The sequence below is a fragment of the Kogia breviceps genome, chromosome 20 (genome assembly GCF_026419965.1).
Source record: "Kogia breviceps isolate mKogBre1 chromosome 20, mKogBre1 haplotype 1, whole genome shotgun sequence".
Taxonomy (NCBI): Eukaryota; Metazoa; Chordata; class Mammalia; order Artiodactyla; family Physeteridae; genus Kogia; species Kogia breviceps.
Genome location: NC_081329.1, coordinates 2,311,566 through 2,339,030, shown reverse-complemented (window position 1 = coordinate 2,339,030; position 27,465 = coordinate 2,311,566). Strand labels below are relative to the sequence as shown.

Genomic DNA, 27,465 nt, shown 5'->3' with positions numbered 1-27,465 from the left:
AACTAGGCTGTCAGAAATGTGTGAAACGTGTGTAGGTGAACGTTTAATGGAACGTCTTACTGTGGGGACCCTATGGCCCTTGTCTCAGCCCTGGGCGCCATATTGGCTGAGAAGAAGAGGTGTAGTTGGGTGCTGAATGAGCCTTTGTTCATAGACTTGCTGTGAATAAGGAGCACTGTATTGTAGAATTCAAGTATTTTTGAAACTACATTTGAAAGCATGGTTTCTAAGTGGTTCTTTTTACCACTTCCTGCCACCCCCAAAAAAAGAGAAAAAACAAAAGATAAATATTGAGTAATTCCTTGCCAAAAAAATCCAATTTTTAAGTTGACTTACAGAGTTAGGCATAAGATATTAATATTGTATATTAATTGCAAAGTTTGTATATTTTGTGAAATATTTTGGTTAAGCCTCATTTCTTTTTTAATTGACTTCAATTATTTATTCATTAATTCATTCCACAAATACTTATTAAACATGTACTATTTATTTGGCACTATGCTAAGTGTTAGAATACAGTGGTAAACAAACAAGGCTCCTTGTCTCACGGAGCCTGCCATTTCTAAATAACTTCTCAATTTATTTATATCTTGACATAAAAATTGACATGGAACATTTCTTGAAAACCAATTAGGAAAACATCTACACCAAAATTGTATCTTTTTCCCGTACTATGTAGTTTTCCAAAACACTACCGTTGTGTAACGTATGAGACATATCCAAATAATGTCAATGTGATGGATTAAAATAAATATTGCCTTTTCTCATTTACAAAATGGATTTTGAACAGTGTATTTACACTCAGAGTTTGGCATAAAAATACCTTTAATTTTCCCATGATTCTGGTAAAGTCACTGTAATAATCATCTACATTATGTTACGTCTAATGAAAGCCTAGCCTGGATTTGACAGGGAGGAACATTGATTTTTTAAGTATAAATTCTGGCCATAAATGAGCTTATATGACTTAAATTGCCAGTCGGACTCGGTGGGGATCAGAATATATGCATAGAATTGGACATAAATGTATACGTACAACAAGTAAAAGCAGCCGTGTATAGTTTGTGATTCTGTTATTCCTGAATGCTAGACTGCACAACTGAGAAGTGGTATGTATGAATGTCTAGCTGCTCTTTTGAAGATGCAGGCTGATGATCTATTTTTTTCTGTTCCAGTGGTGTCACTGTAGTCCTTCATCTATGAAGCAGATGCACATTTAAAATAAGCTTCTCAATATTGTGGTAAAAACCAGAAACAAGCTGTTACTTCACTTAATATCACATTGTTTACAAGGTTGCTGGATTGGAGAAGGAATTTTTTAAAGCCACTCATAAGTTGGATGTATTTTTCTCCGTTCGAACCCAATATGTGTTGAATACGACAAAAAGCGGCGGAAGCTTAGGCTTTCCGGGGCGGAAGCTTAGGCTTTCCAAACGCACGTCGCTCAAATCTGCTTAAGATGTTACTATGCAACCCAGTTTTATTTTTTCATCCATTTGCATTTTTAGATGTGTTTCTCTCCCTCTCCCGTTATTAAAGTTGACGGCTGCACGGGATAGATAGTGAGCCCCAGTGTACGTAGGTGTCTTCATGGAAATCACCTGGGGCCAGGAGTTCCGTTCTTCTCACCTTATCATATCTGGAACACAGATTTGCTCTGCTCGTCATATTTTGGCATCTGTGAGTCACCGTCATGTCGTCACATTCGCAGTTACAAAGTAGCCGATGGGAAAGGAGCCAACTACTTGAGGCGCTTTCAATGAAAAAAAAAAAAAAAGTCTGATTTCAGCATTATTCATTGGCATTGCTACTTGTGAAAGCATTTACTTCAGTTTCTGAGATGCTGGCAATGACTTTAATAGGCAAGGCATAATCTTGCTTTCTAGGAGTGTTTCTATGTTTAGTGTTTCTCTAAAGAGTGAAGGGACCAGTCAGTATTGAAAGCTACGGGTAAAATGGCGCACTTAGGAACCCAAGTCAGTAATTATCCATGATGTACTTACATGTATCCAGGGTACCTGCTAATTGAATGGACAATGAACAAGTCATGTCGATAGAGGTTAGTTATGATGATGCTCTTAAGCATATTAGCCCCTTACCATTTTACCTCCTTTCTGCATAAATGTGAACTTAAAGTGGGAAAAATTAAAACTAAATTTTAACATTATATGAACAAGTGAATTCAGGGTAGGTCCTGAAAACTTATAGCAAATAAAATTGTAAAAATAAAAGACAGAGTTTTTAAATGAAGTTAAAAATCCGTCATAAGTATAAGCAAAAATCATACTGAAAATATTTTTAAACCTCATATTTTGTTTTCACGCTATATATTTAGTAAAGGCTTGCCAGGAAATTTCTCGTCTTTGTGTACCTATCACTCCACAGATTCTTTGAGTTAAGAGGACCCCTTTTTATAACCTTCTTGGAGATATGGGTCTTGCACACACACACACACACACACACACACACACACACACACACACACACAGTGACTGTATAACTTGTAACTCCACTAAGGTTCTTCCAACTCAACTCAAACTTTGAATTTATGAATCTTCTCAAACGGTCCCCTAGTCATTTTATATAAGTTTTGTTGTTGTCTCTGGGTGATTTGTGGTGACACGATGGCAATGCTAAGGCAAATATCCAAGAAAAGCTATTCATTTACAAGGGAGTGTATAGATATTTCCTTAAGTCAGCATTTATAAAAATTTTATTCTATGACCACTAGCTCTGGTGGTATCCTTTGAGAAATCTCAAAGGGCTGTAGTCCGATAATTGGGGGAATTCTACACATTCAAGTTTTATTAGAGCTTGATAATGAACATTAGCATTTAAAAGTGTCTATAAAATCCTTCAATAAAAACACTCTGTACAAAAGCACTTGCAAGTATATTTGGCCACAGACTTTTTTTCTCCCTTAACACATAATAGGACCCCAGGGAACACATTTTGTTTGGGAAATCTACCTTTTTTGTTGTTGTTCTTTTTGTTTGTTTTTAATTAATTGTATTTATTTATTTTTGGCTGCGTTTGATCTTCGTTGTTGCGCACAGGCTTTCTCTGGTTGCAACGGGCGGGGACCACTCTTTGTTGAGGTGCGCGGGCTTCTCATTGCGGTGGCTTCTCTTGTTCCGGAGCCCGAGCTCTAGGTGTGCAGACTTCAGTAGCTGTGGCACGTGGGCTCAGTAGTTGCAGCTCGCGGGCTCTAGAGCGCAAGCTCAGTAGTTGTGGCGCACGGGCCCAGCCGCTCCGCGGCACGTGGGATCCTCCCGGACCGGGGCTCGAACCCGCGTCCCCTGCATCGGCAGGCGGACTCCCAATCGCCGCGCCCCCAGGGGCGTCCATTAGAAATGTGCCTTAAACAAAGAGACTCATGACTGTTTAGAACGATCCAGGGTCTTTCAAAGCAGACGCACGATGAGCCACATCCTTATCCCAGAGCAACGGGCTTGTTAAGTTTTTGCCAATCCTGTTCTAGAAAAACACGTTAATAACCTACATCTGAATCGTTCAGGCCCTCACCTAACTGAGACCAGCACTCGTAACATGGGAATGTTAGTCTTGGGGTTGCATTCCTGAATTTTCACAGCAGAGTCGTGTAAGTTCTCAGTCCTTTGGGGGACGGCATCGGGCCGGCATTGATGATGGAGGGGAACATCCGAACTGTTTCGCAGAGATGCACGATGTTAAATGAGGTGATCTTTTGAAGTATGACGAAGATGAATGTCCCTAATACAGAGAGCTTCTACAAATGAATATGAAGTAGATCGAGAGTCTATCAGAAAAATAGGCAAAGAGTGTGAATGGGCGATTTCCAGGAAAGGAAATACAAATAAGCTCTCTATGAAAAGAAGTTTGCCTTCAATAGTGACCATGAAATACGAATTGGAGCAGGAGCCCCAGTCCCTGGGCCATGGACCGATACCGGTCCGCGGCCTGTGAGCGACCGGGCTCACGGCAGGAGGTGAGAGGCGGGAGAGCGCGAGAAGCCATCGCGGGGGTCACGGCCTGAGCCACCCCCACCCAGGCCGTGCGAGAACTGTCTTCCCCGAAACCGGCCCCTGGTGCCAGGATGCTTGGGGACCGCTGGGTTAGAGCAAGAGTGAGATAGCATTTCCCCCACACACACATCAGACTGCCAAAATTAAGGAGGATTCACATCTAGAGCTGGTGAAGATTTAGGGAAATTGGCACTATTAATTTACTAGTGGGTTATGAATTATACATTTTTTAAGTATAATCTATCAGTAGCTACTAAAAGTATAAGTCTGTATAGCCCTTCATCCAGCCCATTTAACTCTAGAGGGAAAAAGATATATATATGCAGTAAGTTGCTGTGTGGCTGAATTCTTCGACCTCTCCTCACTCTTCCCTCCCAGCCCTCTCCGCCCACCTGTGTACAGATCCACTTCCTTATCTGTCCCTTGTTTCCTCAAGTATCGGAGCTAGATGAGTCACGATGGAACTGAAGATCTAGGTCAGCAATGCTTACGGTGGTCTTGGAGGTCTGAACTCGCTGCCATTGCTGTTGGCCGAGTCCCAGCTGCCACCAACCCGCCCGGGCGCAGTCTTCAGAAGCTTCTGTCTCCTCCTGCCCTCGTGCTGGCTTGGAATTGAGAGAGCCTCCTTTTTGGGTGGATGAGGTCAGGCTTCTCACGTCTTGAGACTCCAGCGTTTTTGGAGACGCAGCTCATTCAATTCACGCACGCGGAGCAGCTCCTCCCAAATGTGCACAGGGCCCGGGTGGCGGACGAGGAGGTGTTCAGTATGAGAAAGATGTTGGGCCCAGGGGTAGATCTCCCCGCTGACCCTTTGTCCTTAGAGACCAGTTGACTTTCCCAGACTCCTTTCAACCTCAGGGTAGCTTCCCTCCCGCGAAGACTTTGCCTTTTTCTGCGGTCCGGCCTTGGCCAGCAGCAGTCTGGCCATCGGACGTGTTTGTGTAGCAAATTCCAATTCAGGGGACAGCTGGGGGCTGAGGGTCCCCTAGAGGCACCTCAGTCCTTTGTGCAAATTCCTGGGAAAAGCGTTAGCTCCAGCCTCGCCTGCTACTGGCCCCTCGAGCACCAGGCCTCAAACACAGCTGTATAAAATTGCAGAGAAGCCGAAAACCAACCACCTCCCGCCTCTCGTCAGACTCTTACCCAAGCAGAAGAGCTTTGCTAAAATAATTTAAGATGATGGAAATTCTTACACTGAGGCTGCCTCATGACTTTTAGAGGCCAGTTCTCTTAAGGCACCGATCTGGAAGTGATTATTTTTCTGCCCTTGTTTACCTAATCAAACGTACTCGCAGGAACCACATAGGCTCCCTCTCTCCTGCTGGCAAGAGCCGCTTCTCCAGGCTTCCAACCCACCACACTCATGAGGTTTCATTTCTGCCTTCATTGTCTTCTTTGCCAGAGCCTCTTCCTCTGGTCAGTTTCTAATTTTGGAGTTCCCGGGGGTGAGCCATCTACTAGCCCCGCCCCCTCTTCATAATGAGATCGTCCATATCCCCGGTGTCAAATTCAGTCTTTATTTTTACATCTAAACGTATGTCTCGAGCCTAGTGATTCTCAACCCAGAGAAATCTTGCCTTCCCGTACTTCCTGCCATCCGGCAGTGTCTGGAAACCCTTTGTCACACGCGGGTGGGCATATAGTGTCATCTGGCAGAGAGGGGCAGGAGATGCACGTGTGCCTTGTGGGCCAGTTCAGAGCCTAGGACAGTCCCACAGCTACAACGAAAACATCTAGCCTAAAAGTGAATAGTGGACGCTGCAACACCCTGTAGACCCAACGTGTTCTTTTCTAGAACCATGTAGGCAACGTCACCGCTTACGTGTCAACGTGGTCCTCACACTCGATAAGGCTAAAACGGAAATCGGTGTTTCTTTCCCCAATTACGTGTTTTTCTCTCTCCATCCCATCTTGGTAAATGGCGGCATGATCTAGTTTGCCTTCTTGAGACCTAGGACTTGATTCCTGTCTCTCTCATTCTCACCTCCAATCCATCACCGAATCCTGTGATGACGTCATTCAGCCGTCATCTGTGTCTCTCTGTCACTGTTGTAGCTGCCGTGTCCAAGCCCCATCACTTCTTGCTTGGTCACTGCGGTAGCTTCTTAACTCCTGTCCCGGCTTCTGCCCTTGACCCCTGCTATCACTTCACACAACAACTACAGAATTGTTTTAAAAACATAAATTGGATCGTGTTACCCCTCCTTCCAAACCTCGCTGTTGTCCGGTTGCACTTGCAAAATAGCCCTTAACTCAAAACCTGGTTGCATGCCCGTCTTCCAGACCTTATGCAGAAGCCTTCTTACTCATAGGCTTTCTCTTCACACACAGTAACATTTTTACCTTTTTTCAGACCTTCCCTCTGTGCTTCCTTCTTCCCGGAAGGTTCTGCTGCTAGACCCTCCTAGACTGGCTGCTGCTTGTCATTCATTCCCGTCTCAGGTCAAGCGTCACATCTTCTGAGCGTACTTTCGTGGCCATGCAAAACGAAATGGCCTCTCCCATCCACTGGCACTGTGTCACCTGTTTCCTTATTCTTAGTACTTAAACTGCTTTGTTCATTTTTAGTAGTACTTTTACATTTAGATGTAATTGACAAATGGCATGATAGAGTTCTCGGTATACAACGTAGTGATTAGATATCTGTATATATTGCAAAATGCTTACCACAATAAGTCTAGCTGTCATCCATCACCATACATTGTTACAATTTTTTTCCTTAGTCATGAAAACTTTTAAGACCTATTCTCTTAGCCAACTTTCAAATATACAGTTCAGTATCATTAACTGTAGTCACCATTGCTGCATATTCCATCCCCATGACTTATTTTTTTTATAACTGGAAGTTTGTGTTTTTTAACCCCCTTCATCTATTTCTCCCCCCAGTAATTACGGTCTTCTCTGTACCCACGAGCTTGGTTATTTGGTGATGGCGGTTGTGTCTTGGATTTCAATTAGAAGTGAGATACACACTATCTGTCTTACTCTGTCTGACTTATTTCACTTAGCATAATGCCCTTAAGTCCCATCCATGTTGTTGCAAATGGCAGGATTTCCTTCTTTTTCATGGCTGGATTTTATTCCACTGTATATGCATACCACCTCTTTTTGATCTGTTCGTCCATCAGCAGACTCTTAGGTTGTTTCCACATCTTGGCTATTACAAATAATGTTGCAGTGAACATGGGGGTATAGATATCTCTTTGACATCGTGTTTTGTTTGCTTCACACATATTCCCTAAAGTGGAATTGCTGGATCATATGGTAGTTCTACTTTTAACTTTTGGAGGAACCTTTATACTGTTTTCCACAGTGGCTGCATCAATTTACATTCCCACCAACAGTGCACAGGGGCTCCCTTTTCTCTACTTCCTCACCAACACTTGTTATTTGTTGTCTTTTTGTGGCTAGCCATTCTCACAGGTGTGAAGTGACACCTCATTTTGGTTTTGATTTGCATTTCTCTGGCGACTGGTGATGTCGAACACCTTTTCATGTAACTGTTGGCCACCTGTATGTTTTCTTTGGAAATATGTCTTTTCAGATCTTATTTTTAATCAGATTTGGTTTTTTGCTATCATGTTATGTGAGTTCATGTATTAACCCATTAACAGATAGGATTTGTAACTATTTTCTCTCATTCACTGAGTTAACTCCATTTTGTTGATGGTTTCCTTTGTTGTGCAGAGCTTTTTACTTTGATGCAGTCCCACTTGTATATTTGGCATCAAATACAAAAAATTGTCTCCGAAACCAGTGTCAAAGAGCTTACTGCTTCGTTTGCAAATATTTTGTCATAAAATATGTGAGGTCAAACAAAGAAAGATAAATATGATATTGCTTATATATGGAATCTAAAGAAAAAAGGTACAAATGAACTTATTTACAAAACAGAGGTAGAGTCACAGATGTAGAAAACAATCATGGTTACCAGGGGATAAGTGGGGGGGGGGATAAATTGGGAGATTGGGATTGACATATACAAGTTACTATATATAAAATGGATAACTAATAAGAATCTGCTGTATAGCACAGGGAACTCTACTCAATACTCTGTAATGGCTATATGGAAAAAGAATCTAAAAAAAACGAAGTGCATATATGTATAACTGATTCACTTTGCTGTATACCTGAAACTAATACAACATTGTAAATCAACTATATTCCAATAAAATAATTTAAAAAATAAAAAAGTTTACCACTTCTATTTTCTTCTAAGAGTTTTATGGCTATAGTTCCTACCTTCAAGTCTTTGATCCATTTTGAAGTATTGCTTATATATGGTTAGGGGTCTGTAAATAAGGGATCCAGTTTTATTCTTTTGTATGTAGCTGTCCAGTTTTCCCACCACCATTTATTGAAGATACTTTTCTTTCCCCATTGTATATTCTTGGCTCCTTTCTCATAAATCATTGACCATGTTTGTTCTGGGCTCTCTATTTTGTTCCATTGATCTATGTCCATTTGCATGCCAGTACCATACTGTTTAGATTACTATAACTTTGTAATATAATTTGAAATCAGGGAGCATGATGCGTACAGCTTTGTTGTTTTTTAAGATTGCTTTGGCTATTCTGAGTCTTCTATGGTTTGGTCATTCTCTTATTATCCTCAGGGCACTCAAATAAAGGCTCCATGCTGCTCTCTTCCTGTGCTGTACCTTAATTGGTACTCAGTAAACGTTTTTTACACTAATTATGATTTTCAGCAGTACAAATAATTAGAAATAAGGCATTCACTGTTAGGCTGATACTAAAACGTTGTAGAGAGGCATGAGCTCATAATTCTAAAATTGAATAAAAATATCGCCAGACAGTAGTGTGGGTCCACATACGATGATACAGCATGTATCCCTGTGTTCCAGAAGTTTGCCTTCCTGCCGAAAATAACATGACTTCCCTCATCTCTCTCCTGTTATCACTTTCTCATAGAAATAATTCTGTATTACCTGGTATTGTATTTATTGTTATTTCCTTTTCAACTAGATTACAAGTTGCTTAAGGGTAAAGATTCTTGTATCTTTGCATCACTTGTAGCATAGTGCCAGACCTTAAAAACAAAAACAACAACAAAAAAAACCCTGAGGCTCTTGTGTATAGCTAACATATTTCACATATTGTGCATAAAATCTGTGATATCTACTTGCTACTCATATTTTTTATCACTATCTGATTTTCTGCTGAGTTCAGGATAATCGAGGCATTATGGTATTTCACATTCAGCAAAGCCTAAGCTTATATAATAAATATCACTTGATAATTACTCTACCAAAGAGTAGAACAATAGTCACTCAAATCATTATAACAGCTAACATATAGAGGGTGAATTATGTGGCCAGCCATATTCTAAATGCTTTACATACATTAACTCATGTAATCCTCATAATAACCCTATGAGATGGTGACTATTATTTTCCTCTTTTGCCATTTGAAGAAACGGTGGCAGAGAGAAGTAACTTGCTGAAGGTCACACTGCAGTAAGAAGTATTGAGGTGCCCTTTCAACCCAGGCATTGTGATTCTCAAGTCGATATCCTTAACCTCTAGCCACTCGCTTTTGACAAATAATATAATTGACTTTGTAAAGGGCTTTATGGCTTTAAAGTAAAAGAGTTCTTTCTATCTAAATGCAACTTCTTAAAATTCCAGAAGTGGATTTATTGCTGTATACACTGCACGATTAAACATGTCTCAGCCTTTCACTAACTTCGGTGATAAATAATATTTCTGGTATGCATGACAAATCCTTTTTTTATCCTCGATGAAAATACAGTACTTTAGAGGAATATACTAACATATCTCTGCATAGTCGGGTGGAGGAGGGTGGAACCCAGGGAAATAAATCACTCTAACAATGCATCTTGGCAGTGCAATGGTCCATTTCTAGCAAAGAGCAAAATAGACATTACGTGACATGCTCTTACTTGAGGTGATCCTTTATGTTTCGTGATTAACAATCCAAATAAATCAATATGAGCAAAGTTTGAGAATAAAAAGATAACCAAAAAACCCTTCAATTGTCCTTTCTTATCAAAAAGAATATAGTTGTTATGTATAACCACAAAGAACCATATACTAATTTGCACAAGAGGCTGGGTATGCGACATGTTCAGTAGCAACAGATTCACATAACAGCGATGAAATGCGCAAATGAAAATCTCCGTTAAAAGGATGTTAGAGGCCAGCCTGAAACGGAAATGAGAAAGAATCGGAGAACCTCTCTCGCTAGGCAGGCAACTCAATGTTAAGCACCATCTGGTCTCTCTTCATGCCTCATATCCACTGTCCTTATCAACATAGACTTGGACATGGTTTTCGGTCCCCTAATTAAGTGGAATCAATGTGGAAGGGTGGGGCCAAGCTGCAAGACCATTTGCATTAATTTTTTTGAAAAGGTAATTGTCCATCAATAATTAGGTTTCAAAAGGATCTCACACCAAGGGAACGGAAACATTCACTGGAGAGGTGGCTGCTTACATTTACTAAATTTTAACTTCACGACATCTTAGATAAATCAAAGGGAGAGATACCATCGCCAAATTACAGATGAAAAATTGTGATATTTAGGCATGGATTTAAAAGCCGAGAGCCAGTTCTATAACGAGAATGGGATTTGGAGTCAAGAAAGTAGAAATAAAATCTTTCCTCTACTACCTACTAGCTGTATGACCTTGAGATAGCAGATATAATCTATTTTAGTTTTAATTTGCTCAGTTATAAAACTAGAGTGTATATCAGTGCTGAGCCGAGTCTACCAAGTTTTTGCTGAACTTCACAGATCTGAAACCTTAAAAAGTCTGATGACAAACACACCATCTTCTCTCTCTCGTTCTCCATCCTTCTTACTTTCGTGATGCACTCCTTTGGAAATGGATGCTGAAGAGGTGCTTTCATCACTCATTCCAAATGTGGAAAGATATTCTGTACACCTCTGTTCTCAGATGGTCAAAACCATGTGTCCGTTACACCTCCTAAATACCTTGGGAGCGTGTCGCTTAGTTCTCCCTTTGTGTACTTCCCCCCGCCTCTCAGTCAAGTCTTTCACCGTTTCAGTGATGGGTTCCATCAGGAGTCTCCCAACAGGCCTCTTTCACCACCTGTATCCAGCCACCATACTGCTAACCTGCTAACCTGATTATCCAAGGTGAAAATATGGTGTCAGCCTTCCTTTTTAAAATCCTCTGTGTTCTTCAGTTAAAGAAGTAGAAACATCTTAACGCAGCGTAAGGATCTGGGCCCTTCAGCCTTACCCCTTTCTGTCTCTGATCCAGCCAAAGTGATGTACTGAGTAAAACTCTAGGCTGTCAGCTTCTCCCACGTCTCCACCTTTTATGTCTCCGCTTGCCCCACGGTCTGGTTAAATCCTACTCAGTCTTCAAGATTCACACTTTGACTTCAGTCTCCAAAGAGAGGAAAATACCTTACCTTGCTCTCCCGAATAGTGCGTGTGCAACACACACACACACCTCCTCTCCCTCCCTCCCTCTCTCTCTCTCTCTCTCTCTCTGTGTGTCTCATATAAACACACACAAGGAGTTGAACTTAAGCAGAGATTTTTAGCTTTACAAGTCTAGAAAGAAGAGGCCTATTTCACGGAGCTCAGTGCTCATATATATATTCAGCTCTTTATTTACCCTTCTCTGTGGAGAGTTCACTCAACAACTGAGCGGCTGCTCTTCTGAGTGGTGCTCCGAGAGGATTTTGCGTTGACCTGATGGCAAAGAGGGTAGAGAGCTCTTAGAAGCGTTGAGCGTCTACCTCTCTTCTGTCCTCACGTCCAGCCCATCGCCAGTGCCTTGCGGTGGAGGAGTAAATGTCAGCGGCTGCAGCCCTGAGATAAGCTGAGGAGTGTGAACGTGTTGGTGACAGAGAAGCAGCTAAGAAGGTGAGAAAGGGCGGCTCCGGGCTTGCCCAGAAGTGAGCCCAGGTGGCCTGTAAGTGGTGCCTGCGATTTGTGCCGTGGGTCCAGCTTTGTAAGTTCATGGCGTACTGTTCTGATTTTACTTGAAAATATTTAGGGGCTTTTTTTATTTTTTTAACGAACGATAGCTGCTTAGTACAGGAAAGGAACACCGAAGACAGTTTACACTTTACGTAACACGGTATGTCAGTAACCGTCAGTTCTTAAGGCTCATCAATGTAGATGTTTTCCCTTTAAACGTTAAAGTCGGGCTGCCCTTCTCAGCATCCACGTAGACGCCGACGTTTCCTCCACGTGGTGTGTGTCACACGGCCGGGCTTTTGCCCAGACCCATCCGGGATCGCGTGTCTTGCACGGGCAGCCCGTCTGCTTAATGCCCGCTTTGAGTCTGAGAAGTTCGCCGGTTTGGACAGCAGGTGTTAGGTTCACTTTATCCGTAGGGGAACTAAGCAGAGCTCAAACCTTCCCTCTGCAGTGCTTGAGAAGAGGAAACGGAGCAAAACACAACTGCTGTTTTGCAAAAGAGATCCAGTTTAGGATTCTTGGGAAGACTTGGAGGGAAACGTGTTTGAGATGTGTAAGGGAGGTCAAGGGTCACACAGGTGGAGGGACTTTCTTGGCTTTCCCATTGGCTAAGATCCTGACTTGAGATGAGGAAAAGGGTGGCTGATCTGAGCGGAGCAAAAGCCCGTATCTGCAGCGTGGTGAGAGGAGGGTGTCGTGAGAAGTTAGAGGTGTCAGCGGGCTTCAGAGCAACGAGCCTCAGAAGCCACGCCAAGGGTTCTGAAATTCATTCTAGAAGCGATAACGAAAAGATTGAAGGAGTGCTGAAACGTGACTATATCTACTCATAAAAAAGAGAACTCTGCCGTCTGTGTGGACATGGGATGAGGTGTGTGGACAGAAGTGGGTTGTGGAGACCCCCTCACAAGCTGCATGGCAGCCGTCGTGAGAGGCTGTGCAAGTTCAGCTATTGCAGTGATTCTGGGGCAAAGTAAACTGTTGATGTGTAAGAATTAACAGGACTCAGACTTTTTTGTGTCCTGAATGCTTCCGTTTATATCAAAGCAAAATAGAAGCATTTGGCATCAATATAAATATCAAATGCTTCCATTTATATCTAGAAATCATCTCTGTACATTGTGTGATTTACTCTCAATCACTTTGGCCCTGAACGGCTGAGAGAGGCAGCTCTGGAGAGGGAGTTGAGCCTGACGTTTGCATGGGGCAGACAGAGGGACAGCGGGGAACCAGGGGCGACAGACGGTCTTCCGGGAGCACAGCCTAGCCCTGGAGCCCTTGGCATTCTCGGACCGGCTCTCCGTCCGTCTCTGAGCACTTCCTACCCCGTCCGTGAATCTCGTTCGAGAGTCCAGCTAGGACCAGCTTGAAAAGCGATTTTCCTGTCCTGACAATGCAACCCTCAAGTGTACTCGGATGACTTTGCAATGGGAGCCACCTCTGTTTACAAAGGAATATCTAAACATTATCAATTTTGCAAGGCTTTGGATCTTAACTTGTTTTGAGGATATAATTAAACTCAGTTAAAAAAATTTTTTTTCGGTACCTAGAGGCCCCTCGATGTCAGGATTTGTGATGTATGTAGACAGTAGAAACAAATGCATCTGTGTAGTCTTACATATGCAGACAGAGTTCCTAAGGAAATTCTTGATATTTTTCATATTCGCTTCTGAGAAAATGAATTCAGGTCCTATGAGAAAGGAAGTATGATCAAAAGAGTTTCTTCTACAGCTACTGTTTCTCCTACTCTGTCCCAGACTCTGATTAGGCTTAAATGTTATATTGATTCAAGCCAGTGTTGTTTCAGGTACAACCTTGGCTGCATATTGTGTGGAACCATAGCTTCGTTTCATCTCAGTGATAGTTGTGAAGTACTGTAAATTAAACTCTCCCGGATTTTAATGCAGTTCGGTGAGAAGTATATAAGACACTCAAATAACGAATGCAAACTTGAAAAGAGTACATCTTATATGAATAATTTCTATGGGATGGTGCTTTATTTTTATTTAGTAAAAATGAAATCTGCGGTGACACCTACCCCTTAAAACTTCCCTCATCGACGTTAACTCTTGCGCATCTCGTTACAGTCGGTGAATGGAAGGTACTGAAATCGACAGCCATGACCTGGATAATGTGCCCCGTAATTTCTGTTTTGCTCTCAAACATGAAACTCATTAGCTTCTGTGGTTTCAGTGCACATGCACTGAACAGAAAGGCGTTTGTTCATTACAACCAAGGAGGTGATTTTAATTTTTAGTAAACAAGAAACTAAATTAGATCAGGAAAAGTTTTTAAAGTTGGCCTATAATTGTGCTACGTATAACAATGCATCATCTTTTATATTATTTACTGGAGACTAATATATGATATGTTTTATTTTAACAGGCAGTTTGCTGCCAGACGTGTGCTTTGCTTCGAAAAGGTAAGTGCCTTTTAAGAAATATTATATAAAATTATCATGGTTTCTGATTTATAGCTTCAAAGAGCCTATTAATTTTAAAGTCTCATGGTTGACAGCTGTGTTGTTCAAAGGCGAGGGTATATAGCATTAATTATCTTAAGCTCCAGATTACTGTTCGTGGTGGAGACATTGCATATAAAGGACAGACTGGCACATTTTCCTGTTTTAGTAGGAATAATTAATTAACCTGGTGACTTTAAAAGAAATACCTGTTGAAGTAAGATACAAAGAACACAGCTTAGTTTTGTTACATTTGCTTCCGTTCTGATTTTTGTGGACAGTTTTCAGGGAAATTCACAGCCAGTTGGGGCATGGTTGCAATTCTTGTTCCTGGTCTTTATTATTTGGTTGGTTGGTTGGCTTTGTCATTTTGAAAGTGAAAAACGGTTGTATCTTCACAGTAGTATTTGACAATAACACTATACATATTCTTTACTGAATACATAGACTTTTAAAATGTTAGTAATATATTGGGTTTAACTACGATTTAAATTACATTGCTGATTCATTCTAGAATTTAGATTTACAAGAATCCTGGTATAGTCCTAATATAGTCCTAGTATATATTCATAGTATATTCTGTGCTTACTGCGTCACAAGAAATGACCAGATCGTGGGTGTGTGTCTCCACTTGCCTTTCTCGAAGCATTTCGTCAGGCAGTGAAATCATGACGGGGTTATTCATTACGGTGAACCTGGCACAGAAGTTCTGTTTCTCTGAAAAGCCATGGCCTTTGTCTTCAAATGTTGCCTACATGGCACACATCGATCTCTCTTACTGATCTGGGTTCCAGATCTTACTTGCTTCTGTATGTCGGTTCGACTACCTCCGCAGTTTTACTGTGACCCTTGTGGATGCTGTAACAAGAGAGACTCACTGTCTTTGGGCCCCTGAACCCTGCTGCAGGTTATAGTAACCGAGAAGCCTTCAGCGTAGTTATGTTGTTAAGATGAGTAAATTCATAAATTATCTTTCTTTTCGCCGCCTAATAGTTGTTTCTTTATATGGTTTGTGTCTCTGTGGTCTGGTGATCTTGGTATATTAGCCTGATTTGCCACGAGCCAAGTTGTTTAGTTAGCAAAGAAATGCGTTTTGGAAAAAAAAAAAAACCACTGTTCCTTTTCAAAGTCCTGTGCGGTTACGGTTGGAGCCCATAAATAAGTGACCAAGAGGTATTTCCAAAAGCACAGTTCCAATTCTCCCTGTCATAGTGGGGATTAGCTACGATAAAATTACAATAAAGTCCTTTTAATGTTTAATCTTAACTATATAAATGTGTGATGTCCAAGTTATAGTCAGCGTTCAGACCACATTGCACAGAGACAACCAAAGGAAGTTAAATTTTCAAGCACGTTCCAACTCCCCACCCCCTCACAAGCTGTGGTGGAAAGAACACAGGCTTTGGAGTCAATTAAAATTCACCTGTAGACCTAGTTCCAGCTCTTACCATCTGAGCAACCTCAGGTAAGCTCCTTAACACCTCTGAAACATTTTCACTGTTTTTCAAACTGGGTATAATCATGCCTGTGTTGCAAGATTGCTGTCAAGATGCCGGAGAGTGATTTGTCAGTTCCTTGCTTTCTAAGAGTAAATCTCTTACTATGGACAAACTCCTTATTGCTCTATCTGATAAGACAGTAATTCTTCTGTGTATGTAAAGTTTGGCTTGGCTGGGCTGACTTGGTAGGATATCGACATTTTGAACATAAAGGCGTGGTGTCTTGCTAAACTCTGTGTAAAGATTTTATTTTATTCTGTTGTTGGAGTCCATGTATAGACCCAGGCGGTTGTCCAACAAGCATCTGTGAACACAAACAACTCTCGTTGTCGAGTGGCTCTTCAGATGCCTTAAAAATTTGGTTTTCCTTCAGTGTGTCCCTACTTAGGGTTCTGCATCTGCACATTCAACCAACTGCATGTCAAAAACATTGGAACAGAAAATTCCAGAAAGTTCCAGAAAGCTAAGCGTGAGTTTGCTGTGCACTGACAACTATTTACACACCATTTCCATTGTATTAGGTATTAAAGTTAATCTAGAGATAATTTAAAGTATACAGCAGGATGCACAGTAGGTTATTTGCAAATACGACACCATTTTATATAAAGGACTTGAGCATTTGTGTGTTTTGGTGTCTTGGAACCAATTCCCTACTTGGATACCAAGAGACGATTGTATGCTGAAGCTGGGAACCAGGGCCCTGTTCTTGCTTCTTTTATTCCATTATCCAGGAAAACATCTCCTTTTTGCAATGCTTTCTATTAAAACCTTGTTGGGTAATTGGATAGTTAACTAGTTGAAAATGGTTTCATAGCCTTCCTAGGTAATACTTACATTTTAATGAGCTTTGTAATGGTTTAACCTAAATACAGGGGAATATATGATGATCTCTGTGGCTCGGGGAATCACTTGAGGCCGTTAAATCTTTGCCAGGCAGCGCTATAAAGTATAAAAAAAGAGAGTTGCTTCCTCTCCATCCTTACTGTGAAGCTTCTACGTGCGTGCATGACTTCTCATTCATATTCTCTCTTTCTCCTCTCAGTGCCTATAAAAAAACTTTAAACTGACAGAGATTGATATCCAGTCCTTTTCTGAAAATTGTAAACACGTTTTCCTCTGTATCCATTTTAAATCTCCTCTATTCTGTTCTCCAATCCCTTATATTTTATTAGTTTCTTTCAAAACCTTAAGGATAATTTATGTTTTTAATTGTTTTACTTGTCACACATTTTCATATACCTTAGCTAAACAATCCCATTGAGGTTGGGAGGTGTTATATCTTGTTTCTGATCAGAAAACTGGATGAGGGGACTTGGCCCGTCAGAAGAGCAAAGATGGGTTAATACTAGGGCTTCTGACACCCAATACGGTCCAGGTAGGCAGACATTATTCCATCACGTAAAAGCAATGTATATGCTGTTTCTCTTCTACGGATTTTTTCATGTGTATGGAAATAGGAGAAAAAAAGCAAACCAAACAAAATGTACTGCATGTGGTAATGTGACTCAGCTCTTCAAGAAGCCAGACTTTCACTAGGCTACTTGCCAGGATAAACTCAGTGTTGACAGGGAGCTTGATTTCGAAAAAGAAATTTTTGTAGCAAAAAGCCAAAAAAGAAAATACTTTACAAATGATAAATGAGAAACTCCTTTTTAAGTAGAATTCTATGCTTAAATAATGGATTATGTATATGACATTCCTACGTTGCTGACAAAATAGTAGAAGGCCCTGCTTTCTACATTTTGTTGGGCACAGATAACTAATTCTGGCAAGAAAAAAAAAAAAAGCGGTGGATTCCCCAGAGCAAATTTTAAATGTCATTGCAACTGCTTTAATAATAAAGAATTGAAAATTATTGATATTTGTTGATTTTTCTCTCAAAATTTTACGTGGATTTATTTTCTTTTATTACTGAAAAGTGACGGCTGGGTTCTAATGCTTCTAGAAAATACCTTTTTACATCTCAGTTCTTTGATCTCCACGAGTGGAATGATCCAATGGGTTGCTTCACTGTACTTGACCCCAAACTTACCAATTATACCTATCGTAACTCACATTTTCCCCAATTGGCCAAATGGATGTTTTCTTTTATCTGCTTCTCGATTGTTTAAAAAAATAACTATTAATTTTGATAAATTCAGATAGTGAGGTTAAATGATCATAAGAGTAGGATCATTCTCGAGGTAATTATCCAGGCAATGAGTTTATCTTGAATAGGTTACAAGTTGGGTAGGAGTGTCTATGTATTGTGAGGATTGTAACTATATGAGAAGCACTCAGAACTGAAGTTAACCTTTGTGGAAAAAATTTCATTTTTATCATCCAGTTTTTCCTAGAAGACTGAAAAATCTCTTTCTTTACATCTAGAATGTCCTCTCTTGCACACATTTTTTAAAACCTACGCTGTATACCATTGTTTTCCTCGCGCTGTTCAGTGGTCTTCCTTTTATTTTTTATTTTATGGTCTTTTTGAATGTTGGGGGTAGGAGTTTATTAATTTATTTTATTTTTTGCCGTGTTGGGTCTTCGTTTCTGCGCGAGGGCTTTCTCTAGTTGCGGCGAGCGGGGGCCACTCTTCATCGCGGTGCGTGGGCCTCTCACTGTCGCGGCCTCTCTTGTGGCGGAGCACAGGCTCCAGACGCGCAGGCTCAGTAGTTGTGGCGCACGGGCCTAGTTGCTCCGCAGCACGTGGGATCTTCTCGGACTGGGGCTCGAACCCGTGTCCCCTGCATTAGCAGGCAGACTCTCAACCACTGCGCCACCGGGGAAGCCCCTTCCTTTTATTTTTGATCATTACTCCCAATCATTTGAAGGTGTCTGAAAAACATTGTATCAAGTTCTCTTGGGCTGTAGTACTTCTTTCATTTCTGAATCTCGCTCTATGCTTCTTTATACCTTCCAACTTGTGACATATTTTCACTGGCAGTTTGATCATTAGCGTATTTATGAGACCTAAGTTCTTATCACTGTTTCAGGTAAATATTTAAAGCACAAAAAACCAAAATATTTTGGATTACGTTTTAGCAAGTTTAACTCTGTGTAGAATAAAACTCTACATTCATTCCTTTTTATCTTACGTATTATCATTTGCCTTTATGTGTTTACCTGGCAGTAGATGTGTTTGTCTCCCTCAGCTCTAAAAAAGGATGTAGGGAAGTGCCTGAACCACCTGTCTGTCCTCAACATTCCCAGGGATTAATTTTCTTTATTTAAACAAATAAACCAGTATAAAAACCTCATATTGAAAATAAGTATAGATATTAAAATTTGGATTCTATAATACAATGAAAATGGGTAAACTTCTGTTTCAACAATGAAATGTTCATTGTAGAAACAGTACCAGCTGTAGCCTTTGCACTGTGTTGAATGTAAAGAAACAAAAATTGGGCTTCCCTGGTGGCGCAGTGGTTGAGAATCCGCCTGCCGATGTAGGAGACACGGGTTCGTGCCCTGGTCCGGGAAGATCCCACGTGCCGCGGAGCAACTAAGCCCGTGAGCCATGGCCGCTAGGCCTGCGCGTCCGGAGCCTGTGCTCCGCAACGGGAGAGACCACAACAGTGAGAGGCCCGCATACCGCAAAAAAAAAAAAAAAAAAAAAGAAACAAAAATTCACCGTAATTCCATCACACCACCCTCGAGAAAACTACCCCTGGCATTTCAGTGTTTTCTCCTCCTTTTTTCTGGATCCGTTTATATATACACATTTGACTACACCTGTGCTGGTACATTTCAGTCCTTTTCTTAGATAGATGCACTTCGTTCCATCTTTCTGTCCCCAAAGGCACCACGGCCTCCTTTGCCCTCCAGCTTCTTTTGGTTCAGTGAGCGAGGGACCTGAAAGATGAGAAGGAGAGCGGAGAGTAAGAATCAGGTTTTATCTCCCTGGCTCCCTCCTTCCAAGCTTGCTCCCAGCAACCTCAGCCAGAGCTTTGCTCCTCTTACCGCAGCGTCCCTAGACAGCTCTCTGGGTTCTAGGAACTTCTGCTTCCCTGTTGCTGCCACGCTGGGGCTGGCGACCTAAGCCTTCTCCTGTGGAGCCTTGTGGGTTTTGCGAAGACCCCATATCTTTGCGAATAGCCCTTTCTTAAGCCGTCTGGGAATTGTCTAACTTGCGCGTGCCTCCTGGCTCTGGTCGGGACATTGACTCATACTGTCCTTCAGCAGTTACTTTATTGCCTGCTTTTCACGGGGCCCTGCGGTACGTCTCGAACATGCCGGCATGCCGTTCGCATCACTTTACCACATTCTAATAACTTCATGCACCACGCACACCACGAGGGGACATGGACCTTGTTTTCAGTTTTCCATTGCCAGCGGCGGTGCCATAAGCACCTCTGTAGCACCTCTGTACATCCCCTTTTAACCCCTTGGGATAAATTCCCGCAAGTGAACTACTAGAGTTAGTTTCCAAAGGGTATTTTATTAGGAGCGCTGCAGATTTGTAATCGAGGAAACACTCCCTGTGGATCACCCTTTGGCTCTTCTAGCTCTGTGGTCCCTCGGGCCGTCCAGCACTCACTTTGGAGTCCTACTGCTTGCGAATGGGGTGCTGGGTCTCCAGACTCGAGGGTTTCCTCTGTGTACCGTCTTGAGTTTTGTCTCCTCGGAGGGCCACCGACCCACTTTGCTTCGTTAGCAATAGGACATCCTTTATGCCTAAAAGGCAGGCCAGGTGGAGCCATGGAGACTCTGCTGCCAGAGGGCTGTTCAATGCTCCGGAGGACAGTGGTCTAGACACCCCTCGCTTTACATCTGTCTAGGCTTCGGTCCATCCCAAATGCCAGTTCTTCCCCATTCAGGACAGGGAGGCTACGCTTCCTGAAGGAGTCGCAGAACAGCAGAAATCCAGCGTAAGAACCCTTGGCGGTAAAGCTGTGAACCATACTGGAGCATTTGCAGAATGAACTAACAAGCCACGCCCTTTGGCGGCCTCATGTTTAAGAGCTGAATGATTTCCTTCAGCCTTTTATTTTTCTCGCCCACCTTCAGCAACATAAGGCTGACCCCTGGGGCCAGCCTTCAGCCAGGTAAATGCGCGTCTTTATGTCCTCAAAGAACAGAGGCAGTTGAAACAGAAATAAAACAAAAATTCCGGCTTGTTGTTGTTAGATAGATTTATAAATTGCGTGCAACTCAGGTACTTTATTTGTAACGATAATAATGACCTAGATGATACAAAAAGTGTCACCAGAGCTATCAGCATGGTTCTACATCTTGGCTGAAAGCCCAGAAAGAATAGATTTACAGAGTGAAAATCTGGAGTGCTTTATAAATATTATAAACACTGTTCTCGCTGAGGAAAATGTGTATTTGGGGGCAGCGACTCTTGCAGAGGAAAACGTAAAATTTTCGTCTCACACATTCTCTCATCATTCCTACCTCAGATGAACCGCAAAAGTCAATCACTTCTCCTGGAAAACAAATAATAAACAAAAGCCGTTGAAATGCCTCTCCTCCTCACGACTTTTCATGTTTTGTGGCTGTGTTTCAAACTTGGTTTTCCTCAGAAACTGGACATCCTCAGACCACTTTTCCGGGGCCCCTGGATTTCCTATGAGATGTTCATGAATAAATGTATATCTATGAGTGTTTATTCTGTATAATCTTAAAAAAAAAATATTGATGTGACATATCAATGAGATCCTAATTAAACACCTTATAATATTGGGTGCCTTGCAATTTCAAACTGTACTGCTGAGATTGAATGAGAAATCAGAGTAGGAGGGAGAGCGAGAAAGAGAGAGAGAGATCATTGCAGTAATGTGTTAATGTTAAAGACATTTGAAACCCAGAAAGCTTTGCTAACCAGAATTTCAGTATATTTAGAATGTAGAAAATTGTTCGAAGAATTGGCACGTTATTACATGACAAATAATAGCACAGCCGTGTGGAATTTACAAAAATCTCTCTGCTAAAACTCAGCAGTGCAGTCACTTAGAGGTGGCGATTGAGTCTCATAGAAACAGCATCACCGGTGATAATATATTAAGCCTGTTATTTTGAATGGTATAGGCTTTATAGTTATGTTTATGAATTTTTTAAAAGTCATCAGGGTTAATTTTCTGTTTATACAAAGAGAAATAATATTACAATAAAAGTAATTTAAATCAAAATCAGGCGTTAGTGTCAAAATTGGCTTCATATGTGACATGGTCATTGCTAAATTTTGAGAAACACTTAATAGTGGTTATTCTACTAGCACGCGGGATCAGGATTATATCTATTTTTGAACCATGCCTTTTCCCCACTGCAAGTTTTCTCACGTATTCCGTTAGCCATTAAGTGTGCAGGTTAAATTGTAGTCTGTCCCCTGAAATTAGCTCAGGAATTTCTGTGAAAAATGTTGGCATTGGTCATGATATATACAGGTATTTCTCAATAAAACATATATTTTGACTACAGTGTTTAGAAATCTGGAAGTTACTTTACAGAAAGCTTTATGTAACCAGATGAGCGTGTCTGCTGCTTCACTGTGAATCATGGAAGGATTTGGAAGATGATTAAATTTCTAAGCACACTGAGACCGGACCTTAGCAAGGGGTGAAGAGTTCTTACATTCATTGCTGACAGATCTGCTTGAGTATTCCTGGGTCCTTCTTGGCCTCTGGTTTCACTGTGAGATTTAGATATTTTGCAACATTACTCCTTATTAATAAGTGTTGCATCTGATTCTTACTGTATGTAGTGCAACATAGTTTTAACCATTTTGCCTTCGGTCTGCCAGGCTACCCCACACCATTTTGCTTGACACAGCTAAACTAATCTCTGCAAAGGTTTTTTTTTCCCTTGCCTGACGGTCTGTAGTTTTCATGTCCAAAGGTTTTACATTGGCATTCGAGGTCCCTTCTTCTGAGCCTATCTTTCTAAATGTCAACTTCCTACCCTAGAGAATGACCCTTTGCTCCAGAAAGGCCGTTGTGCTCATGATTCTGAAGTGCACCTGGCTCATTTCAGCCTGTCTTCTATGACTCTTCCTGTGTCCAGTCTCTACCTATATTATCCCCCTGTGAACCCCCATTTCAGGTCGTGTACAGATCCCTGATTTTTCATTGATTGTATTTACTGATATTTGGAAGTGTTTTAATAGTCCTCCAGTTAGATAATAAATTTGGAGGGAGTGGAACTTTATTTCCTATGTAGCACGTAGAATGATTTCTAGCCTTATTGTAGCACTCTTTTTGCTCTAACTTTTTGCTGCATTAGTGCCGTAATTTTGGTTTTATATTTATTATATTAAAGCTATAACATATTTTAAGATACATTTATGTTAAACGGTGCTACATTATTTATATCCTCTGCAATAATAGTCTAGAATAAAACCTCTGATTCCATGCAAAATAAAGTAAAACGACCACAAAGTAAATATTTTGAAAGGAAGTAAGGAGACAACTTGTAAATTCTCTAAGGAGTTCTGAATTAGCTACACGATACTAAAAAATGGGTGTTCCTTATATGTAAGCAACTCCATTTAAGAATCTAGAAACTGCTTAGCTCGAGACCGAATTTACCGAACACTCAGTGTTACACTAAGTACCAAATGCACAGACACGGAAAAGATATTTTGCAGAAGTAAAAATACCTGACCACATACGTACATATTAAAACAACCAGCTTTCTGAGTACTATTTATCCTCAGTACAGAGAATTTATTATTTGTAGGTGTAAATCAGGATAACTTCACACATGTCATATAAAATATATAACAAAATCTTGACATCATATGTTATTCTCTTTGAGGGGAAACTGACAACTCCCCGAAATTGATTCAGGCCTCACCTCTGTGTATTATTTGAGAATGTAGGACATGTCAGACAAATTCAGCTCTGTGGTTGATTCGGTCAGCGAGTCAGTCCAGAATATTATGTTCGGTGATGCAGAAGACACCTTTGTAGGAGGATACAGTTGTCCACTCTGATGTCAGCCTTCAAAGCTCAGAAGTTTTTTCCTCTACCAAGACCACTGCCCAGCTGCAGAGAGCCGTGGATTTGCCTGGTATCGGAGATTAGCAAGGCAGATGGTGTAGCACGTATGTGTTGTCAACTATGCTTTACTTCTTGGAGTTGGCAGTTGTAGCTTCTCTTATGACAAAAATACACAGAGAAGCGTGGACCACAAAAGTTTTACTACTAAATGGTAGCAAAACTGAATGAGACCAGGTTTGTTCAGAAAATGGGCCAGAGCCAAAAGTTGGTGTGCAGTAAATTCAGAAGCTTCTAAAGAACGACAGTGTGACATGTTTCTTGAAATACACAATTTCAAGAAAGCTTTTAGGAATTTTGTAACAGCAGTTTCAACAGATCATTTACACAGATGTAAATATACATTCGAAGAGATGTTGGCCTTTATCGTTAGATTTACGCCCTAGAAAATCTAGAGCATCCATATTCTGACAATTCAACCGTAGACCAGTTAACATAGATTATTTGTTTTGACACTTTGGGGACTCTTTCTTTTCATTTAGGCAACAAATTATACAGTCTTAATTTCTTGCTCACTTCTTCAGGAGGAAACAAGATAAAAGTTCTATTTCATTAGGCTCTGACCCCTATAAGGCCACCTCTAAACAACATCCTTATTAGTAAAATATGATCGAAGTGCCTTTAGGCTAGAAACAATGAATAATTATTTAGAAGCCGGCTTTTGGCCAATTTTTCTGTACCCTAAAGGCATAACTATTACATACCAGAGCGTTTCAATTCCCAGACACTTAGGATTTTGTTGTGTACACATTTGTGAAAGGAACAAGTATGTGCATATGGCACTTTCGAGAACTCATTTGTCACTTGCGGTCGGAAGCTGTAATAGGCATTTCTATTCAATCATGAAATGTTAAACAGGTATAAATGCTGGGTGACTGTCTCCAGTTAAATAGTTAAAATATAGGGGAGAGAGTGCTAATTACCTTGGTCTCCTAGATTTGGGGAAAATGGCGTTTTAAAGGTAGGGGGAAGCAGTTAAAATGAAAATCTCTTGTATCCCTGAAGTCAGTCTTTGAGACAGTGTCGAGGGAAGGCTGGCAAGCAGTTTCCTGACAACATTCTCTCTGCTGTCGTTCTGTTTTCCTGTGGAGAATGTGGGTGCCAAACCTCTCAGCAGAATCACTCTAATTGAAGGAACAGGTAAGTAGAATTATGGGTGTCGAAGCCACATCTTGCTAAAGGGAACCAATGGCATTATTTTCAAAGCCCCAACATCTCCTTGAACAAAATGCCAGGGCGCGTCAGTGCAGTCGAATTCCCCTATTACCCAGTTTCTTTATGACTCTCGATTGCTCTGGGCTGCCTGCAGCATTCACATTCCGAATCACTTGTAAGGAGGGACAGCTGGAGAAATATTAAATTTTCATCACTTCTCTGCTACTACTCTTAACATTTAATTTGTATTTGTGTTTAATACTTATTCTATTTTAGGCCTTAAATATTATTATTCCAACATCATGCTTGTAAAACACAGGGAGTGAGTTTTTTTGTTTTTTATTAATTGAGTTTTTAGCAAGTGTTGTGCACAAGCAGGGACTTCACGAATCATTCTGATTGTTATTAAACTTGTCAGCATCGGTTGTATGTTCTCGTTCTTCCTTTGAACTTGAAAACACATTGAGTATTTTTAAAAACACCATTCAGTCTACTTGGTATTATAGTTATTTGGGTACAGCCTCGCATATAATTTAACCCCCAAAACCCAAGCTCTGCACCAACTAGCTTGTTTGTTCTTTTCAAATACAGGGTGCACATTGGTTAAATGAAAACGTGATTCCTGCTAAACCAAATTCACATTCACCGACATAAATCATAGACTGAAACATTCCGTAATAACTTCTTAAATTAACTCTATCTCAGCGCTGTAGGTAAACGTTTCCAGAAGAGCTGGTGATGTGGATGTGGATAAAGTATGTGAAGTCGATACAAATATGGGTTAAAAAATAATTCTGGTTTAGAAAATGGAAACTACAAATAGATAGTGAGGAATGAAGAAGAAAGAGTGAGAGAATTCTTTGTGGGGTTTCAGGCAGCCACTGGATTAAGGTAAGAGAGTTCTGTGGAAGAAAGACATCAGCCCATTCAAGCCCTGGGCATGGCTGAGAGGAAGAAAGTCAGAATGGAGAATATGAAGCAAGCCATCAACAAGCAGAGAGGGAGGGTCTGCTGTGTGCAGGGCACAGTGCTAGTTGGAGGAGACGTGCATCCTGAAGATGAGAGAGGATGGTCATTATCCTTCAGAATGTAAAATCCACGGAGAAAGGCAAGATCTCAGAAAACCAACAGCGTGAATGGAAAGTGCAGTCAGGGCTTGAAGTCACTGCTGAGAAATTGGGATAATAGAATCCCAGGAAACAAGAGGCTTGTGAGTACTGACATCATGGATAGGAAAACTGTGTTACCTGCCAGGTGATGTAAAAATGTGAAGTAGAATCATTATGTGGCTCAGTTAAAAAGGAGTCTACAATTTTCTGCCTAGTCCTGTCGAAATGATGTATGTGTTAGCCTGGGAGGTTATAGATCCATCCACCAGTTACAGAATAGCAGGTTAAGCCGATCTGGGATAACAGGGGGGCAAGAGTCAGGGCTTATTAGTAAGAATTTACATTCTCTTCTCATTCGACCTTCAAGCAGACCTCCTAGTAGTCACATTAGCTAGTAACAAAAGTCATATTTCAGTCATCATTCTAATGATTTATTTACAATGTGCCCACAATGACTGTTTTAGTTATACTATAAATTGCAGTCAGAGATCTCAGCCTGTCCATAAAGCTGATCAGCACCTTGTATATAAACCATAGTATCTGTATGTATGTCAACAGTGGAACTCCATTAGTAAAAATATTTTAAGAATGCATACCCAACGTAAAATAATATTTATAAATCTATTGCATGTATTTTATACTAATATATTGTGTGCCTCATAAAAAGTTTGTAAAAACAGTCAAAAAGGATGAGACTAAAACTAGTCATAAATTATTGTTCTACTCTGCTTACTATAGGCTATGGGTCGTCCTGAACATCCAGAATTCTGGGTTTTCAGCTCACTTCAACGACTGTTGATTTACATTGTAAATGTAAATGTAAATGGCGTACATAGCCATCATTTGTAGTAACAAAGATATTGCCAGTGGAACACCCATATTCACTTCTTGTTTGAAAGACCTAAAAGATTTCTTTCTGCTCTTTTTATTATTTTTATTTTGGGACAAGCAGACACGATTGCCTCTGGACATTCCTATCAGCCAGGTGAGGACATAGTGCCAACTCCAAGTTCTAGCCCATTTTGTGGTTCCCGGCAAGGCCCCCAGTGTGATGGGAGTGAGGTGGGAGACGAGTGAGAGACGAGTGGCGGTCAGTCTCAGCGGGAGCCAGTGGACCCTCTACAAGACCCTCAGTCTGTGTCTGCAAACATCACGGGTAGCCGCTAACCAGCGCGTTAAGGATTTATCTCACCCGGCCAAGGCCTTAGTGCAATATTTGAACTTGCTCCGGATTAGATTTTGCATTTTAACAGAGGAAGTCCTTGGTTCTCTGTTATTCCTCTTCATGAAAGGAGCTTACAAGGACTCTCCTCCTTTA

General features: G+C 41.0%; 1 long non-coding RNA gene across 1 annotated transcript in view; it reads left to right on the top strand.

Annotated features, from left to right (window-relative positions):
* The window catches only part of LOC131747418 (uncharacterized), a 484,684-nt gene that overhangs the window by 386,751 nt on the left and 70,468 nt on the right, over positions 1 to 27,465 (top strand). The window contains exon 3 of the long non-coding RNA XR_010838534.1: positions 14,330 to 14,366. This is a non-coding gene — a long non-coding RNA (uncharacterized lncRNA). The remainder of the gene's footprint in view (positions 1 to 14,329; positions 14,367 to 27,465) is intronic.